The sequence below is a fragment of the Pipra filicauda genome, unplaced genomic scaffold (assembly GCF_003945595.2).
Source record: "Pipra filicauda isolate LSUMZ 115617 unplaced genomic scaffold, ASM394559v2 scaffold39_size4671491_pilon, whole genome shotgun sequence".
Classification (NCBI taxonomy): domain Eukaryota; kingdom Metazoa; phylum Chordata; class Aves; order Passeriformes; family Pipridae; genus Pipra; species Pipra filicauda.
In genome coordinates this window covers 1,825,348-1,844,082 of record NW_024104531.1, presented here as the reverse complement: position 1 = coordinate 1,844,082, position 18,735 = coordinate 1,825,348, and the positions used below count along the sequence as shown (strand labels likewise).

Sequence of the window (18,735 nt, the reverse complement as noted above, 5' to 3'; positions counted from 1 at the left end):
ATACTGTAAGGATATAGTGAACTTTGGTTTTCCTATATAATTTTGTCCACCTACATAACTTTCAGGTTTTGCTCTGAATGGCTGTTATATTTACTTCTTTCCACAAAAGAAGGGTATTTCGGGCAGAGGGGATGGAAACACATGCCTTTAGAATTCTTGAAGATCAAACCTAAAGTAACTAGCTGTAGAAAAACCCAGCTTGCTCTGCTCTAGCCAGACTGAAGGCAACCACAGAAAGAAAACAAGAGAGATTTTTTTTCTTCCCCTCGTCCCTCCCCTTTAGAAGTACTAACAACTTTTCTCTTCTAGCTTAGCCACAGAAGGAGGAAAGTGATAATCCCTTTGAAATTCAGCACTTAACACCTATACGGTAGGTGATAATTGCTGCATTCCAAGAGGATTAGCACAGTGGAACCCAGTTTACAGTGAAGTCAGACCATTCTGAACAGAGTGAAGTTTTGCTAAAACCATGCCCATCCAGGGAAATTTTGAGTTTCCCACTGTTTCTGGGTAGACAAGGATCTTGTTGCTTCAGATGTGTTTCCCTCATATCTGCAAAAAGCTGATGAAGAAATCGACTGCTGTTTAAAATAGATTTAATACTAATATTAATAATAATAAGTAATATTAATAATAATAATAAATATTAATAATATATAATAATTATATATTAAATATAATAAAAATAATAATATTTTGATCTCTAAGGGGCTTAACTGCTTAATTTTCTGTATCAAGATGACAGTATTATATACCACCAAATTAATAATAATAAAATTCTTAGAGAAGTGCAAACTAGTATAATTTCATTGACATCGCCTGTGACAAGTGCACAGGTTATTAAAGCCTAGCTTTTCTTACAGACAGTGCAATATTTCCATCATCATTTGGCAGGACTGTTGTAAACTAGGTCCTCACAGTAAAACAGTAGTCAGTAATTTAATACTGTATCAGAACCCAGAGGTTCAAGTGACACTGTCTGATCCTGCACAGCTATAGGAGGTGCTTTCTGTACTAACATTATGCCATTAATGGGAAAAAAAAGTCCCAAAGGAAGCAAGAGGCATGAGTGATGTAAGTCCACTCAAAAAAGTAGAATAATTTAGGACTTTCACTCCACCAACAGAGACTTAGGCTCGACCTAAGTTCCAGGGTTCCACTGTGCAGCACCTCCCAGGGAGTAGGGGATGGTCTGTAACAAGTGGGTTTCCTCTCCCTGAACAAGCCAAGATATGAAGGGCATGGAGGATGGTGCACAGCCACATCTCAGTTTCTCTGTCAGCAGAACATGGCCAGAGGGAGCATCCAAAGGCTGAAATCAACCATCTGCCTCAGCCAGCCACCCCACTTGTTTTGCAATATACAGTAGGCCAGCTAAAAGAGTTAGTAAAGAAGATTTCCAAGAGAGGAAAGTGGTTTCCATTGCATTCATACATTTTTCTTTCCAAGATTTTACTTCTTTCTTCATTAGAGCTGACCCCCCCTCTTGTTTCCTCCTTTCAAACAAAGTGGTAAAACCACTGTGTAATCCACAGTTCATCTCACCGGCCAGGATCAGGGCACTGCTCTTAGGTTGCAGGAAAATTTCATGGCACACAGGATGATAATACATAAAATTGAAGGACCAGTTTCCACCCCTCCTTCCACCACCATCATTCCTTTCTGTCTCCATTGCCCATTCACTTGTAACAGCACAACTGCTGATGAAAACACAGGATGAACTGTTTTCCCAAAACAGATGAGGATTAATAAATATAAAAATGAAAGAGAAGCAGGGGAGCGGAGGGAGGGAGGGGGAGGAGAAGGGGGGAAGTAGACAGCATTTTCAACCTAGACCTGATCCTGTGCCGAAAATGGTCACACACTGCTGTACAGGAATGCGGTCGTGGTGCCTGGAGGAAACAGAAGAGAGACAAAATTATCTAAACCAGTCCTGCTATCAAAGAAGGCTGTAAATCACAGCCTTACCTCTATAGAAGGAATATAAACAACAGAGACTTTTATCTGTTTAAGGAACCACTTTTCTGATTCCTTTACCTATCATATTTATGTGATACATTTATTAACACATCACCTACTAATATATGGATTTATTTAACACTTGTTTTTCATTAACTTTCAAGTTGCTGTTACTTCCTCTGTGTAAGAATGCTCCAGATATTGATCTCTGCAGAAGAACAACCCCTAGCCAAATGATATTTCTTTGAAAGGAGAAAAAAGTATCAGGAAAGGTTTAGTGCGTTACACCTGTTTATGTTTAAATATATTTATATACAAATGTGAATATATTATTTAACTTTTCTCTTAAATTTGTAAAGTATGCTTCAAGTTTCCTTGTTTCACAGCCACATATTGGTAACAAAAGGAGCCTAAACTGAGAAAAGCTGATGGCCGTAAATGTCAAGATTATTCCCTCCTTATTACTGATACTCTTTTCCACAGAGCCCTCAGATCCTCTGATCATCATATATGGCAAGTGAGCACTTAGGAACAATGTCAAAGAAACTATTTCAACATCCAGACAACTTTTAAAAACAGACAACTCTTAAAGTGAAGATAACTCCCAACAGCCAAGTAGATTAAAAATGGTGACTGAAGACAGAATTTTCTCCCAGGCAAATTGCCAATGTTTTTTTTAAAGGTAAACTCCAGCTTTTAATTAGCATGAACACTCCTCCCTATGAGCATTGTCACTGCCTGGATCCTCTTAAAAAGGAATAAAAATGGCATCCCACGACTGTGCCATGGAGCTCAGATTTCCAGCAAGCACAACAGAGAAATTACGTACCACTGCCTATAAGCAGAGCCACAGAAGTTGAACACTGGTATAACCAAAGGGAAAGAAATTTTTAAAAGGCAAACAATGCCACAGTCAAGTGAATATAGAGAGAAGTAGGGGTAAAGAAAACACATTTAAGCCCGGCTACCACTTTTGCTAATGGTAGTTTTTAGTAGTGACTCCTTCTTCTGGTTCTGTAAATTAAATTTTCTACTAAGAAAGCTAAATCAAGGATGATTAATATCTTCTGATTTAACTTCCCTTCCTCCCACAGTTCAAAATGAAGTGAAAGTTATCCTCAGCCTGGCCTGTCATGGTGGGCAACGGTCCAAATCAAGAAAACTGGGTCAAGCATCTTTTAAAGCCAGTTATTATATGCTTTAGCAAGCATAATTATCTATTTGTTTATAATACAATACTGTATTATCACACAAGATTTTAAATAATATTTTTTTCTAAGTGGAAAATTAACATGATAATAATGAAAACAATATATATCCGCTTGTTTAAAGTAATGTATATGAGACAATTATCTTTTTTTCCAATTTATATGTCCACTGCACCATTTTATAATTATTAGAAGATACTTCAGGGCATATGTTGTGCTGGTGTACAGCGACTTCTCTGGTGGCTGAAATCATTCAGCCTGTGGACTCGTGAATCACAAAGCACCCACGGCTTAGCAAATCCTTGTATGACACATGTCATGTCGTATCTCATTGCTTCAACGCAACCCTTGCGCTCCTACCATTTCACCAGTAGCCAAGCACTTAAGTACAGATGGGCCAAGCATCACTGACATCACACACCCCCTGAATGCGTCCCTGCTCCCACCCCCACCTCCCAAAAGCACGAAGCATTTTTCACTGGGCTTAGGATGAGCGTTTATAGTTGGTTCCAGCGTATTTGCAGGGTGTCTGAATTTTGTTCCAGGAGGGCTGTGCAGATTTAGTAATTCCCAGCAGTCTTTGGTAGGTGTTTAAAACCACCTCAAGTTAGCTAAGCAAGTCATTTGCATGGCAAGAGTACCAAGGAGTTCCTACATCAGACATTCCTGGGAGGTGCCTGCCCAATAGCAGTGGATACAACCAGCGCTCTAATCACTGCTGAAATCATTGATAGCGCTGTCTATCCACACTATGACAGACAAAAGCTGAAATGTATTAAACATAGCAATCCATCATCCCGCAGATGGGTAGCAGGAGCCAACAGAGTTCAGAGGGAGCGACTCCCGCTGCTAACAATGGCTGAAGTACTGACAGTTCGCTACTCCTCCTTGCTCCTAACCGAGCTCTTCTCCCAGCTTCCCAAGAGCGACAAATGAACAACCAGTCCACCGAAGAAGAAGGATTTAAATGCTGTAGAGTGTTGATAGCTATTATTCCAACTCAGAATGTCTACAAACAAGCTTAATGAGACATCAGTTCTCTTCTTTAAAAAAAAGGAAAAAGGTTGTTACGTTAAGGAATTGTGAATTCAAATAAAATAAGAACCCAAAAACCCCCCCACCAAACTCAAAATTGTTAGGTGTGTAAATCTCATCTGAATATATGAGAAGCTGATGAGCTAAATATCTTACACCAGCAGCTGGCAGCTGGAGACAAGCTACAAACAACAGTGCTCCAAATTAAGAAGTAATTTATGTGGAATACATCATTATTTTAACATGAAGGATACAAAGCTTTAAAGGGGAGAGGAATGACTAGCAGACTTTTAAAGATAAATAAGTCCAGAACAAAGTAATGCTATTTATGAAAGTTGATTTTTCTTTCCTGACTTATTTCTTGTAGGACACATGAGTCACACAATATAGCCAAAGGAAAAACTGCAACTGCTAACACCACATTAGTAAAGTATAAAAGGGAAAGACACTTTTCTTAGCATTTCAGCCTTGTCATTTCCAATTTTCTGCTCTTTGGACATGCTTGTATTCAAATTCTGGAACATCTATTCAGCATATCAATCCTAATTAGACAATCTGGGTCTGGAAAGGATGAGAGCTGGGTCATTTGCATAATTTAATCATAAATACTCAGTGATACATATTTCCAAATGCATTTGTACAATTATCTTTTCATCCTTGGGGCAATGGTATTAATATGATTAGGCAATATTTCTGGAAAAAACAGACAAGTATGCACTCTTTTTAACTGCAGCTTAGGGCGATATGAAAAATTAATTAATTTCTGAAGAAAATCAATTTCTGTACGTGACCACATTAGACATTGCTAAACCAAGACACAGAGTCCTTTCTCAATCAGAACATTTTATCATTCTTTTCCAAATTCTGACTGTTATATGAACATTTCAATAATAAAATTGTTAGATTATTTAAATTATCTTAATGCATAGGCATGGAAAAGTGACTATTTCTTTTTTATGTTATCCTGACAGACATGGTGTATTAAAATATGTATTGTTTGACCAGTCAATAGGAAACCTTAGCATTTGGTCTGAACTCATCTTATGTGATCTTTTATTAATGCACATTATACCTACTGAATTCAAGGACAGTAGGAAATAATTCAGCTCTGAAAACCGCAGCTGAAAAAAATAGACCCATGCTAACCTAAAGTATTTTAAAATTACTATAAGGTCGCTTCCTTGTTTGTTTTGCTGCAGAGAATTAGATAAGGTGTTCCTTCAACAGAAGCACACATATTACAAAAATGTTGTGACATATGTGGGATACAGCCAAGCACCCAGGTGGCTAATCTCATTTTTAGAAGAAAGATACTGCTTTGTATGTTAATTGGTGCAAAAAAAAAATTACATTTATGTTTTTATATGTACCATCTTTATTTCTTCTCAATCAACAGAAAAAGTAGAAATTACTGCATGCAAATGTTCGATATTCATTTAATTTGCATGAAGGTGCTTGAACAATTTTTTTATTCTAACAAGCTTATTTTTCATGCGTTTTGTCTTTCATCCTAATCTAGCATCTGTCATTCCTTTTTGAAGTTATTATCGGCCCAATTCCCTCTTGGACATGGTTGCTGGGTGACCGGTATCTTAGCACCCACTTTGACAGGAACAGATGTGAATCTGATCAAGAGATTTCCCATGAGTACCTGAAATCACAAACAACTTTCGGGAAAAACAAACAGCCTTGCTGTCACCGTCCCTCTCTCACCCTCCTTTCCATCCCTTCCCCCATCCCCCCAAAAAAGAGTACAAGAAAGTTGAGGCAGAGTTACCCAGCGTCATTGAAATTTGGCATTATTATTTGGCAGGTGAGTTCCTCGAACACCTTCTAGCCATTTCTGCCTTCAAACAGCAACTCTCAGTTTTAAGTTTTAATAACCACCCTTTGAATCCTTCCAAAGACGACTGTTCATTTCTAAGGTCACCATCTTCCAAACATTCTCACATTGAACTTGTTTTCGTCACATGAATGCTCTCATTTAAATCAATGGGATTACTCGGGTAGGCAAATTTCACATGCACACAAGCACCCAGCAGTTGTTTTATAACACCTAACTCATAGTTTGATTACAAATAATGTTCTTTGATCGCTCCTACACTTGGTTGCTGCTATCTGTGAAACTCCAGCTTATGAAAACTCAAGTACCAATACTGCTAACATTTAAGGACCTGCATAATTTTATTCCTCTAAATCATCCTACCGACATGCTATAGGCAAGAAGACTTCTTTGCCTTCCCAGGCACTAATCTAAACACAGCCTTACTAAGCGAAGGGAAAGGACACAGTTGTGACCCAAAGACTGAAAATTTGATCATACATATGTAAACTTGTAAGGCTGCATGTGACTAACACCAGATAAATTTGCTTTAACATGCTGTCAAACAGCCTTTCACTTCTGCCTCTTCACTATGCTACTCTTCAGCATGTTCCCAACCCTATAGCCTCAGGGCTCTTGTCCCTACTGCTTCTGCTAGGGTTAGCAACTGCTTCCACTAAGAATCCTCTATATCTAAAGTTTCCACAGTGCCTAATAAAATAGGGTTTCCATAAAGAATTGCACATTTTCATCTTCATTTTCTCCAAAATCCAGAGAGGTGTGTGAGGAGAAGAATATAAATAGAAGAAGAGGAAAGGGAAAGGAAGAGTTTAAATTTTCAAAGATCTGAATTTGTTCCTTCATTCTGAGTTGTTGTTCTATGAATCAAAAAGATAACAAAGGATTTTTTTCCTCTCTAGTTTAGATGCAAAGAAAATTTAAGACAAACATTTCAATCACGACGAAGGATGATCTTTAAGATTTCCCTTATTTACTACCAAAATCAGAAACCAGCCAAAACATTTTATTGATAAGCCAAAAGCCTTAGACTAGACTCATCTATACTTATTCTGGATACAGCAAAATTAATGCATCTTCTACCCAACTTATGAACAACAGAACTGCAAAGGAAAAGCCAAGCAAATAGGAAAAATGTTTAAGCCCCTAAATGTAACTGGACTTCCCTACCTTCCATTAAAAATCATGTGGGAACAAAACCATTCTCTCTGTCTTGGAAAAAAATGTCCCCTTCTACCCACTTAGGATATCAACATCACATAGCAGTCAAACCTGTTGATGGTATCAACAAAGCTGAATTGCTAAAAGCATAAGGCTGACTTAGAGAAAGACAAAAAAAAAAAGAGCTCAGGGATCAATATGACCACTTCTTTGAGGTGAATTAGAAAGGGACATGATGTACACATTTATAATAAATATATAATAGTGATAAGTAATCACCATTTAGAAGACCTGCCCTTCACTCTGTCAGTCAAAGATGATGCCCTACAATGATGCCTCATAAAACAGTTTGATTATCCAGACTGGCAAAGTCATGAAAGGCTTAATACAATCTGTATGGAAAAATTCACTAGTATGAAAAACAACTAACCAGAGTAAATAAGTATCTTCTTACTTTTTGGTAACATCATTACACCCATTTGTCCCCTACCAATCCTTTTTGCCCAAGCAAATAAGAGTACAATCTCGGAACCAGCCTCCTCTGCTACATCCACATTGATGAGCAAAAAGCCTACAGCCAGGGATCATCAGCTGAGCTGTTCACTCGATCTAAAGTGTTAAGACGGCATTAAAGGGAAAAGCATCTATACTGGACTAGTAGTATCAAAATCTGTCACTCATTCACTAGAAACAGGTAGACCTATGAAGGCACTTAATGCCAGTTTCAGCACTGAAAATACATTTCAAGGATGGGAAAGACTGACTGAGAACAGGAAAAGAAGGTGAAAGAGAAGCCTGGAAGGTTTGCAGAGTCTCTGTGGGATAGTAATTGCTGAGGCAAACTCAAGCTGAACAGAACAGTCAGTTTGTTAAATAAATAAAAATGCAAGCTAATTCTAATTTTAATGTAACCCTATAAGTATATGAACTAAGGAACACTTCCCTGTCCTTAGGGCCCCCTACTTCAACTTAGCTGTCATAGTCCAACCTGGCATTATACCAGTAGGAACACTTGGACACCATAAATACCATACCACCTCACCAGAGAAAGGTAAGCACTCACCCTAGGGTATTTAGGCTTCTAGCTCAAACCAAAGTATTGAAAGAGGAAAACCATGGTAGCACCTACTCATCACTTTAATTGATTCCAAGACATGGCATGAACCAAGATTTCCCAAAACCCAAATTTTTAGTCTAATTGAGGGAAAAAGAAAGGTCATTTTGGAGGAAGGAAGAATGGAGTCTTGAGAGTCTTCTTGTAAACTGTCTCACCGGGTAACGCTTGAGCCACAGGTTTTTGAACCTTGAGCCATGTTCCAAGTGAACAGCCTAACGACCCATCTGCAGAGCTGCTCTCTTTTCTCTAGCCCATACAAAATGTACTGACTACAGTCACTGCCCGCTCTATTTGACATGCAGGAAAACAAAGCCTTACTTACTAAGCCCTGGGAAGAGTTCATGGCTTGAGGATTTAGCCCATACCACACAAATTCTATAATTGAAACTTTTTATAGCTTAATTATATTGAGAAACCATTAGACATTTTAAAGAATTAGAATACTGAACTGTTAAATATTAGGCATATGACCCATACCTAATGTAAAGTAAGTTTCTAAAAATGTCCTCAGAAAAATTTAGAAGAAAAACAGGTGTAGAAGAGAATTCAAATGTGACCCATAAGGCCCCAGAATCTAGAAATGAATTGGGATCAGTTCACTCTTTTCCCATGGGCTAACTTGTATAAATGTAATTCTGTGGTTTCATAAAACCAGGTCAAGTTTTTGTCCCCTGAGGTCCTTGGCACTTTGAAGCATGGCAGCACTTTTTCCTGGCTACAAGTTCAGATCTGCATGCATTCTGGATTTCTGAAAGGAAGCAATTAGCCAAGCTGAAAAGATAGACCCATCCTGTTTAGAGCACACCTTCTACACAGAAAACCACTTATGGGGGTGAAACACAATTTCACAAAACAGTATTTAGAAATAGTTGACTCTGTATTTTTCACCTCTAAAAATTAAATAGTTTTCTCTCATTGGCTGGCACACCAAAGAGCAGATGACCTTATCACATAACTATGCCAGCAGTTTTAACTAACGACATCCTTCTCTCCTTTAATGTCAAAATGTTTTGCTCATGTAGTCATACTCTGGAATACTTCTGGCTACATCTATGCTTCACAATGCATTTCATAACTATTATTTTATTACCTCTTATGACATCACTGTATTTTCCTAATCTAAGTAATAAGACATGTAAAATAAGACACAAGACAAAACCACAAAAAGGATCACCAGAAGAGATGAAACCTATACTTGGCAGACCCACATTAGCACAGGCTCAGCAGCAGAGAACTAAAGGCAATGGAGGCTCCACTCCTTCAATTTACCTGAAAGTGCTGCGTTTTAACACCACATCCCATCCACCGTGTACTAGTCTGAACTTCATTGGAATGAGGCCAGAATGATGATGGGTTGTGTCTGACCACTCAGTTGAGCAACACAAATCCATCCATGTGGGACCACACGCCTTCTGGGTCGACTAAACAGATTCAAAGAGCAGAGGAAGGGTAACAAAGAAATTGTTCAGGGTCTTTGAGCAAACTGCCTTCTCAGTGTGTAAACCTGACATCTACATACTATGGAGGTGGGCTGCTGCTTCTCAAGACAAATTCCACCCTTTGAGTCACTCTATTGAGATGAGATAATGCCAGAGAAGCTCTGAACAGTAAAATCTGTTGAAGGTTTATTGATTCTTAGCCATGTCCCACCTGTTGTACCTTGAGGTGGCCTTAAGCCAATCCAACAGCTGTGGCTATACCCAAACATGTCGACTGAAAACCTCACTGATGCCCTGCCCAGGAAATATTATGACTCCTCCCTTACATGATTTGCATGTGCGCTCCTGAAACAGATATATGCTGGTAAATTAGTATTTCTAATACATTTTTCTCATAGTTTCTCAAAAATGTATTTTATACATAGCTATACTTTAAACTGTAACTTACTGTAGCATGAGCTTCGTTTTCTATTACTGACATTTTTAACATCATATTTCAGCAGCAAACTAATTTCAAGGAGAGTCAGTAGAATCACAAGCCATCTATAATATCCAGTAATGTAAGACATAATATTTTATTAGCATTTCATGTTTATTTTTTAACCTGGCCTTTAAAAGCTATGAGTATCGGCTTAAAAAAATCCCTAACAAACCAAAACCAAAACCAACCGATCCTGCTTTGAATTAGAACGACATTATGATAAAATAGACAACAGAATCATGAAATTAGCCTTTAGTGGTAGATACAGACAGGGAAATAACAAAATACTGTGTATCACTTATGTTGTACAAACTGTTCTAATAAGCTAAGACAGAAATATATTTTTTGAAAAAAAAAAAAGAGAACATATGACTTTTCACTTGTATCAATCCTTATTATATACTTAATACCACGTAAAGTATTTTCTTCTCCCCATGCCCTTTTTTTTTTTCTTTTTTTAGCTCTTAAGCAGAAATTTAAGGAAACAGAAGACAATTCCTTCCCACCAAACTACCTGTGAGTATCAGAACTAAATTGTAACAAGCGACAACCATGGCACACATCTCGGAAATGCCTTTTCCCTTCAAAAAGAGATAGGCTGTGTCTGCGCTATAAAAATGAATACAAAAAATCCCAGGAGACGGCATGAAGCCACAGGTTATACCGAACTCTGATACTCATTCCTGCAGAGATTTTGTCCTAATTTCCTAAAATTAATTACTATGAAAGAATGCTCACAAAAACACTAAGATTGCATTAAATGCATGAGGCATTAAAAAATGCATCATTAATCTATTTTATGCAACAAGTGTTAATTTATAGGACACTCAATCTAAAGCATTTTTTCAATGCTTTCAAATTGTCCCTGCAAAAGCAAGAAAGTATACAGCAAGCCAGCTTCCTAGCAAAGATGTCAACTGATTCTTTTATAGCCCTTCCAAATACACATTGCACATGCTTGGTTTAAAAGATGTATGTAGGCTATTGAAGCAACAGGACTGTCCACATTCTTAAAGTTATACATATAGTTTAAAACCACAGCATTTTTATTTTAATATAAATAACTAAGTCCTACAGGTGACCTTGTCCAACAAAGGAAGGTTTTTACAGCAGACCAAGAGACTAGAAACAAATTAGATGCTTCATAAAGACAGAAAAGGTAAAAACCATAAAACCAATTAAATTATTAAGTTTACATTTTTACTACATTGGGAAATTAATAATTCAAAAATAATAGCTTTAGTAATGTTTTAAGAAATGCTGAAACTATCAATAAATCCTGGCTAGATTTATCACCAATAAAAATGTAGTGAATTGTTTGTACTTCTATTAAAAATACAGTACTTATAACCTGAAAGCAGTTTATCCTGTCCCGTATATAAAATCATGATCTAGCACTTTTAAAAAAAAAAATCATTAGTAAGTATGAGAACAACATGAAATCAAGGTTACAAAAGATGTAATTAAATTGTAATAAAATATATATGTATATACTCCCTGCTTCCTTTATAGTTTACTTCATATAACTGCTTTCTTTTTGATCTCTTACATTTTATGTAAGACGAAAAAGGAAAACATTTCCCAAAAGTAAGATTTAAAAATAGCTTTTAACAATTTGTAAATACAAGTATGAGAGAGGACTCAAACAACAACTTTTACTCCAAATGTAAAATACGTATTACCTGTTCTCAATACAGTATCGTTAACAAGTGCTCTAACAAGAACATTATTCAGAGTTATGAACTTCAATCATGGCATCGTAATGTTACAAATATATTTCAGCTGTCAATTGTGCTAAAGTGTGTGCAGCAGTCCCAGGTACTCTCATTCTTCCCTTTCTCCCCAGCACGATCCAATTCCAGTACGTAACTGTTCCTCTGTCAGCCGGGTAATCGGTACGCACACCTAGTGTGCCCGCTCCTTCAGTCATACAATCGAAGGGAAAAAAATGAACACGAAAAAACACATGTCTTAACAGCTAAGGTGCATTTTTTTCAGTATATTTATTATCACACAAAATTATTACGTGAATAAGAAAACAAGACTGAAAGCTTTGCTTGAACCCAAGTTTGTTTTGGATCAAAAGGAATTTAGGCAGAATTTAGACATTTGGCCACTTCAGAGAGTAATTCTATAAATTCTAAGGATGAATAAAATTGCATTACTAAAACATTGTATTATTTTAATGGAAAAAGAACATACGTTTAGCGTGGCGAGGTGCACTGGGAAATTTTAATTGCACCTACTCCACTGTTCCTGGACTATGGCAAACTTCAGCCTTCCAGTGGGCATAAAATACCACTGTTCGATATTTTTAACAAAAATATATTTGTTTTTCATACTGAAATAACTTTCTTCTTCACAAGGAAGATGCAAATTATGCAGGATGCAAAGAAAATGTCTACAGTAAATCAGTTTTGGAGAGAACAGGGTATCTTGAAGCAGAATAATGAACAGAAAGTTATATTAAGTGTTACCCACTGGAGTATTCTCAGGAGTACACAGTAAAAACTTTGGACTATTTTATTATATCGAAATCATAATTTATGAATAGCAACAAAAAAGGCTTACACTATTTCAGAAAATTTCTCATTATTCCTAATAAACTGTTTGGATACACACAATTTACAAGATCTTTCCATTCAATTCTGCAAACTGTATTGTATATATTAATCCATCTGCCCCAGGAGGATGTTGACCCTAAATGTAATTATCACAAAACATTGTTTAAAGCAACGTGAACTAAAATACGTTTTGTGATCCATTTCCTCGATCACAACTCATGCAAGCAGTTTCATTCGTGTTGGCGAATGTATCCTGAACTGCCACTCAGGGTCCTTTTGGTCCAATATCCCATTTCTAAAAGAGACCTATGGAAATTCACAGAAGGGAATGCACATATTCAGTATTTACAGCGTTATCCTTTCCCAGTGTAGTTTCCCAGCTTATCGCTATCAGTGATTTAGAGTGAAGAATTCCAGATTGGAATGTAACTGGATGATCAAATGCTGATCCTTCCTCTCAAGAAATTCAGTGACAGCATTTTTCTACTTTATGCTACAGAAAATATACTACTACCCTTTTTCCTTTTCTTCTCTAAAAAAAAAGAGAAGTTTAAAACTGTTCACAGTTATTCACAGTCAATGCTAAGATTCAATATTTAATAGATTACACTTCAATATTCTACAATGCCTATGAAATGAAACATCAGCACTTGTTAGGAGATGCTCCCAGCTGAGCATCATATCAGATAAGTAAGTAGAACATAATGGGTTAAGGATAAAGTTACTCCTCAAAGCAACCTGGATATTATCATTTCAAGTCACAAACATACTTTGATTCTAAATATAAAGATTTTCAGTTTATGTTTCAGGATTTTTGAAAATAATTTAAATGATAAAGGAAAAAGAAAAATTCTTCCTTAATTCACACTGGAAAAATTATCTATATATGAATTAAGTCTCTGGGTCATAATAGCTTTTTGCAGATGACTCTTCAGCTCTATCATTTAAATATGTATTTAGGCAACTAAAAATTTACTGTCAATTCCTATTATGTCAGTCCACATTATGGCGCTGTTACAGCATGCACATTTAAAGATTGAAAAAATTACTGTTCGTGTGCAGTATATAATTTGCAAAAGGTTAATCACTATTTTAAAACAATGAATGGAATTAACTCATAATGCAAAGCAGATGCCCCAAATGTTATTTTTAAAACAAAACATATTTAACTTATAAAAGAACAAAGAGGATCTAAATAGAGTCCTGTTGCTTAAAACCAGACAGGCATCGTAGTTGTTTCAGACTCTTGGTTCACTGGCTCACACAATTTAGACAAAACTTGGTAGTTTCTGATTACTCTCTCTGCTATCCTGCAGTCAGTAATGAATTTTTACAGCTAAACTTGTAAAGCTCCTCCATGACTAGGCAACACTGACAATGGTGAAAGAGATTTACCTGTACCAGACCAGCAGGGATTGCAGTAACAATTTAATATATCAATTACACAGTTCAAAAGGAAAATATTAAAATTCCTTCCAGTGTATGAAAATTCTCTGCTTCGTATGCAATTCAGTTTAGATGATGAATCGCAGAGATAGGTAAAAAACAGCCGTCTGGAATGATCTAGTAACAGGGGAAAACAGAAGAAATACTGAAAGGCAGTGAAACAAAATTAGCGTTTCCAAAAAACATTCAGAACACACTCCAGATTACAAAATATTAAGCAAGTAGTAAATAAGAATACTTTAAGTGCATTTTAGTTTATGGCGCTGAGGAGTAGCAGAGAAGAAGCCCCAGGTGGGAGCAGCAGGCCCCTGAGTGCAGCTCATAGGGGCACAGTGTGGGACACTTGCTCCACACGCCCAGGGCAGGGGCTCAGCACCCCCAGGACGAGGGGCATGTGGCTGCAGAAAGAGAGTGGAACCCTGAGACTGAACCAAGCATTTGAACAGAGATGGCAGTGGTCTATGGAAATAACAAAGCTATTCATATAACCCATTCTTGCAAGTAAAGCTGATACAAAATTGACAATAAAACTGTACTTTTTATATAAACTACATCTGCCAGTAAAAGATTTCTCAAAAAAAAGAAAAAAAAAACACAAAACTTTATCAATCTTCATAGCTAGAAGATTAAGAAGAAATTAATCAAATTAAATACTTGAGGAAGATCAGGTGAAGCAATTAGGAAAAAAAATGTCCCGCTGCCCATCACTAGCAGGCCCTCACCTCCCTGCACGGGAACAGCACCGGCAGCGCTTCCCGGGAACAGCACTGGCAGCGCTTCACAACAGGCAGCCAGCGTTCACGGGAGAGAAGTGTTCCCTTCCTCAAGTATCCAATACTGTGCCAGGGACTAAGTATCAGATTAAAGGGATAAATAGTTCTATTCTGTTGTAATAAGTACGGTCCAAGGATCCCAGCTTTTAAATTACAATATTTACCAATAAATACATACAATCAGAGGGATATGAAAGTACTGTTATTATGAGCAACTGGAGTCTTTTATTTTTTTTAAGTCAGAAGAAACCACTTTCAAACCTTTTACTCCTTCTATATAGTGACTACAATTTATCCTCTGGCCTTCCAGAAGTCATCTTTGCTTGTAAAGCCTTCCATATTTCTCCTGATTATGTTTTAATAATCTGTGGCAAGAAGGAAGGTCATCAATATAAACCACAGGTACAGTATATTTAACGCTCCTTTCAGCAGCACTCGCTGACCTGTTCATTTAAAGTATCTATGATCTGTACTAACCTATCTGAGTGAGACACTCCTTTAATTAATACAAAGAAAAAAAAGCTATGCAAGTATGCAGTATTCAGTAAACAAGGACATGCTAGGTCCACATAATTTGAGAGAAGCAGAAGCTAGCAAAGAAGGGCTGAATAAATGCCATGTAAGACACGCTTTGAAGAGAATTGTTTCATGTTCAGCATCTTTCCCTTTTATGCTCAAAAATCAATTAAGTTGTTTTCCAAAATTTGTAAATACCTTCCAAAGAGTGCAAATAATTCCTCACTTTATGTATGAATGTCAATGAACTCATTCAAAATCATCTTCAAATGTCAGAAAAGATTAACATATCCTGGCCACAGGAGGGGGGTCAGAAGAAAGCACACGCTTTCAGCCTTTACTCATGTGGGCACGATCCAAAGCCAGCCTAAGTCTATGGGAAAACTCCACGAAGGGACCCAGCATGGCAAAATTCCACAAGTGCTCAAAACACAAGAGACCAGAAACAATCTGGGATCAATAGCTTCCAGGTCATTAATCCTAGGCAGGTGACATCCAGTGCAGAGTTTGCTCCTCTCTTCACCCACATATTCAAGAAACATGACCCGATTGGCATCTAGTAGCTTTAAATATTTTCCATGTTTTGCCTTTATCCTTCCCCTATTTGTTTGGCATATGGCTTTCTAGCATCCCATTAATGTCAAACCATTTAATCGGAATGTAAGCTAAATGCACAGTTTGCTATTTCCTGGATTTCTGTTTGGCGGCCAGTGCTTTTTATGAGGAAAATAAAAGCAAAGGTCAGTACGACCAGAAAAGAAAAGTCATCTTCCATAACGGAAGCTTATTTTTCCAGTGAACTGATACACAAGCCTAATTTAGAAAAAGGTCCTTTAGTATCATGTTATTATTAGTAGTATCACAAATAAACACCGAAACCAATTCACTTTACAGACCTACACATTAAGCATTCAATAGAAAATCCCTTGGTGTTTTATTGATTTTTGTTTTATTGATTTTTTTTAAATAGCAATATCACAGTTAAAATGTATCATTTTGCTGAAACATATCTAAAACTTTTCCATCTCAAAATAAGTTATTACAAATTATTTCCACAGCAACTGGCAACTAACGATTCAATCCATTTAAAGAACAACAAAGTAATGGCTTTATTTGGATGCCTTTTTTGATTAAATAACATATTAACCTTGATGAAGCTTTCCAAAAACGGATTAGCATACTTGAGTGCATCAGCTGATTATGAGACAAATATAACACTGATAAGATGTTGGTTCGAAATTTTTGAATCTGATGAGTATAACAGTTTAGCCGCTAGGATGGAGTTGGCTCTTACAGCTTCCATCTCAACAGCAAAGTGTCCACCCAGGATACAAAAAGACATCACCCAACTAAAGTATGCAGTAACTGAGAGCCTGGAAAGGTCGCTTAAATCAGTAAACTGCATAGATCAAAATATTCTGCATATTTACTGTAACGTCAGAAATAATCAAAAATCATTTTTAAGGAAAGAAGAATCAGAATGCAATGTCTTAGAGGGGAAATCCAGAAAGCAAATATAGATTTATTTTTCGATGACATCATCCATTTTGACCAAAACTCACTGACCCACTTTGCTTTATTCGTCTATACTGTAATAATACATTTCCTATACCTATTGTATATCATTTCCATTAATTTATTTGCTTAATGGATGTATAAATAAGTCTGCTACAATTACGCTTTTTAAGGGTCAAATCCTATTCACTTCTGAACCCACTACTGTAATTTCTACTACACTGGATGATAACACAGCAGACCTCAGGAGCAGCTGAAACACAGCCGATTCTGTGCTGTTGACATAATCAAGCCATGTTACAACCAGGCTGCCAAACCCTTTTATAATCCTGCCAAGTCCAGGAATTGGTGTCCCCATACTGCCCCCACCAAGAAAAAAAAAAAGTTCCTCTATTTCTTAATTCTACATGTTCAAATTAAAATTCTCACAGTATTACTGTGGCAAAGTAAAAGTTCCATGAGTTTATTTTAAGGACCACCTTGGAACTCTTGCAGAGTTGTTACAAGTTACAAGCCACACGTACACACACATCCCCCCCAAAAAAACCCAAACCAAAGATCGTCTAAGCGTAGCTATTAATATTCATGTTGATTCCACATGAAACAACAGCACAGTTACCCGAGCAGCTACAGTTATGTCAGCGCTTGGAAGTTATTCCAGGCTGTTTTGTCCTGGTGCCCTGAATATTCAGGAACTTCAACAATCCATCTAGCGACAGTCACCGCAGAGTAAGTGCTCTGCTTCGCCTGGCTCAATGCTAATGATTCTCAGGCACCCTCCGCTGAATCGGGAAGGGGGGGGAGGAGGAGATGTCACACCCCCCGCCATCGGGGACGGGACGGGCAGGAGCACGGCATCGCGTGGGGTCAATTCCCCGCGTGTTGGTTATTGCTGCACCTTGAAATCTTACAATAGGAAAGTGAAACGAGTCCGGTCTGTTTGTTTGCGTATACTGAAAATAGCACCGGGACTTTGTCCACGACGCCCTCCGTGGGAAGTTCCCGAGGCCCCTCCAGCGCGGCAGAGCCAGAGCCCCCCGCCCCCGCCCGAGGCAGGGCGAGCCCCCGGGAACTGGAGCCGCTTCCGACCGCTCTGATCTCGGGGTCACGGCAGTTACGCGATCCCTTCTCCTTATCGAGGAGATTCAGCCCTGTAACCTAGATTGGGAGATAACAACCCTACGCTTTCGCCCTCCGTTGCAAAGGCGGCTGCTATTGCATCAGGAATTTCCTCTTTTGCCAGCTCCTTCTCGCCCCTTCGACACCCCTCTCCGGCTGTGGCAAGTTTGGGGCTCACCTCCCCTCCGCGGTTCCCCCCCGGCCCGCGGGGTGCGCGGGTGCCCCCGCACCGCCCGCCGCGCTGCACCCCGCCCCCGGAGCCCTTCCCGCCACGGCGCCAGCGGTACTCTGCGCGGCGGCAGGATCCAGCCTGGCCAAACCCCTGCCGCGCTCCCGCTGCCCCCGTCGCCTCCTCCCCGGCTGGCGGGGACCGGGAGCTGCTCGCACCTGCTCCTCGGGGACCGACACCATCACCCCACCCCCACCCCCCCGCCGAGGGAGCAGACCAGCCCGGCCGCCTGGCACCTCTCCCCACTACCCCACAGCAAAGCCGCCGCCCCCTCCTCCTCCTCCTCCTCGCCGTCTTCCCGCCCTCCCTCCACCTCCCCCGTTCGCCATGTGG

General features: G+C 38.5%; 1 protein-coding gene across 1 annotated transcript in view; it reads right to left on the bottom strand.

Moving 5' to 3' along the window:
* Positions 1-18,735, bottom strand: part of DACH1 (dachshund family transcription factor 1) — a 379,725-nt gene that overhangs the window by 359,534 nt on the left and 1,456 nt on the right. The window lies entirely within an intron of this gene.